This window comes from Rhagoletis zephyria, unplaced genomic scaffold (genome assembly GCF_001687245.7).
Source record: "Rhagoletis zephyria isolate East Lansing unplaced genomic scaffold, Rhagoletis_zephyria_1.1 Rzeph_scaffold_01133, whole genome shotgun sequence".
Classification (NCBI taxonomy): Eukaryota; Metazoa; Arthropoda; class Insecta; order Diptera; family Tephritidae; genus Rhagoletis; species Rhagoletis zephyria.
The window spans coordinates 78,646-81,490 of NW_016158217.1; positions in this window are offsets into that span (position 1 = coordinate 78,646).

Genomic DNA, 2,845 nt, shown 5'->3' on the forward strand with positions numbered 1-2,845 from the left:
GAACCGACCCGAACGGGGCTTAGTAGCCGCTACAATAACAACAACAACATTTGCTGTACAAAAATTCTCATGCACATAAAACTTTTATGCCACCATGATACAATTATTACAGGTATTGTCTTCCCAGAGAGTTTTGCTTCACATCGAAATTCGTGCTCCCTTATTAAAATTTGGACGCAGTTCAATGTTGATTCGTTTACTTTTACTTGACTTTGTTTTTAAAATTTTTCTAAACAAACGAAAAACCCTTTGAAATGAAGTGTGCCATACAAATTTTGAATTTATTTACTACGCAAATGTATTTTTTCAGCTATGATACTAAAATTTGAAGGTAAAAACCCCAAATAGCATGACAAAAACATTAGAAGGTGAAATCATTTAGGGTTGTTGTTGTTGTTGTAGCGGCTACTAAGCCCCCTTCGTGTCGGTTCATCCGTCAACGTTGTCGTCAATTTCAGCTAGAGGGAGGCCCAGGAAGTGCGCGACTTCCACAGGGGTTGTCCATAGGGACAGGGGCGTCAGCTGAGTGGGGTTCTGGGACTAGCAGGACGCAGGCATTGGTTGGGCACATCCTCATTGATTCTACTCAAGTAAGAGTTTAGCCTGCTGCAATAGCCAGAGCGAAGTTGTGCTATTGTAGTGCGGGTCTCCCGAGGCAGACAAATTTCTGTCCCGTCCACGTCCGCTGGTTGTGTGCGGGAGTCTACATAACTTGAGACTGATTTCCAGGGAATGCCGCTCAGGGCCTGTCGGTAGGTTGACGGGTCCAGAGGTTCTTTTATAAACCTCTGGACTTCGTCCGTCAGTTCGTAAAGATGCCTCCTGGCGTGCCTTGGCGAGGGCTCTTCCGCGAGCAGCTGACCGCTGGGATGGTCACGTCTGTGGCTCCCAGAAAGGAACTGCTTGCTGAGCATTATGTTATGCTCCTTGACTGGGAGCATCTGGGCCTCGTCACGTAGGTGGTGTTGGGGCGTCATCAGGAGGCATCCGGTCGCTGTTGGTAATGCCGTGTTTTGGCAGGTCTGTAGCTTCATCCACTGCGTCCTGCTAGTCCCAGGCGACCACACTGACGCTGCATAGTTTAGAACCGGTCGGCCAAATGCCTTGTATGTTGCCAACAACGTTTATTTATCTTTGCCGCAAGTGCTGCCGGCCAGCGACTTGAGGACATTGTTGCGGCTCTGTACTTTGTTGACAATTGCGGTTGTATGCGCCGAGAAGGAGAGCAGACTGTCGAAGGTAACTCCGAGGATTTTCGGGTTATTCACCGTTGGTATTGTTACGCCATCGACGTGAATACCCAAATGCAGTCTGACCTCCTTCGTCCAGGTGGTGAATAGGGTTGCCGAGGATTTCGCAGGGGATAGGGCAAGGCTCCTTGCAGTGAAGAAGCGAGAAAGTTCGGCGAGTTAACCGTTTACTTCCGAGCACAAGACATTAATTCCATTCCCAGATGCCATGATCGAACAATCGTCAGCATAGGAGACAATAGTAACACCCTCTGGTGGTTGAGGAACCTTTAAAATGTAATAACTAAACAGTAGTGGGGACAGGACACCACCCTGCGGTACACCCTGTTTAATTTTGCGTGGCTTGATAGTTTTGTCTCTGAAAATTACTGACGAGTGTCGACCACTCAGGTAATTCGCCGACCACCGTTTGAGTCCCTGTGGGAGTGAGGAGGCCTCTGTATCTTCTAGTAGCGTTAAATGACCGACNTCTCTCACAGGGGCGGTTTCGGTTAAGGCCACGAGATATCTGAGTGTTTATGGCGTTAAGTGCTGTTGTTGTGCTATGCACTTTACGGAACTCATGTTGATGCTTCGCTGGGGTCAGGTGGTTTGTAAAATACGGGAGCAGCAGGGCCTCGAGTGTCTTCGCTACCGGGGAAAGGAGGGTTATCGGGCGATAAGACTTTTTTGTTAGGGGGTTTCCCCGGTTTGAGCAGTGGGACCACTCTCCCCATTTTCCAGATGTCTGGAATGACGAGAGTGGCCATAGATAGGTTGAGAAGCTCTCGTAGGACCCAAATTTTTCACCTCCCCGATGGCTACCCTTACCTCACCGCTGGTGAAAACAAGTGGGGCACTGGGTTTTGGCATTTCGTGCAGCCTTCTGGTCACTCGACGTTTGGCTTTATCCACCGGAGGATACAGAATGAACTGCCGGCTAAAATGGCTCGCGCATCGCTCCGGGTCCGACGAAGCGTGGTCACCAAAGTCTATTTCGACTCTGTCGTCACGCTTCGTCGAGTTGGACAACGACCTCACGGTTGACGAAAGCTTGCCCACATCAGAGGCGAAGTTGCAGGTCTTCAAATGCTCTTCCCATTTCTTCCGGCTAGGTACGTTCACAAGTTGCCGAATCTCCGAACTGAGATCCCTGATACGGGGATTTCCGGGATCGGCCTGACGAAGGTTGTCGCGCTATAGGCAGTTGGTCCGATGCTAGGGTCAGCATAGGTTGTTGTTGTTGTTGTTGTAGTGGCTACAACAACCCCGCCCAGGACGGGTGGTATCTCAGTCGTCGTCAAGTTCCACTAACGGCAGATGTTTCGAGTCATGTGGGGTCTCTCCGCATGCCGGACACTCATTCGGCACATCCTCATTCAACCTACTCAAGTAGGAGTTCAACCTGCTGCAGTAGCCGGAGCGAAGTTGTGCGAGTGTTGTGCGTGTCTCCCGAGGCAGATGAAGCTCCATCTCGTCTATGTCCGGGGGTGGTATGCCTAGAACGGCATTCACAGGTCTAGAGTCTACATAACTCGAGACTGAGTCCCTGTGAATGCCGTTCAGGGCCTGTCTGTAAGCTGTCGGGTCCAGAGGTTGCTTAATGAACCTCTGGA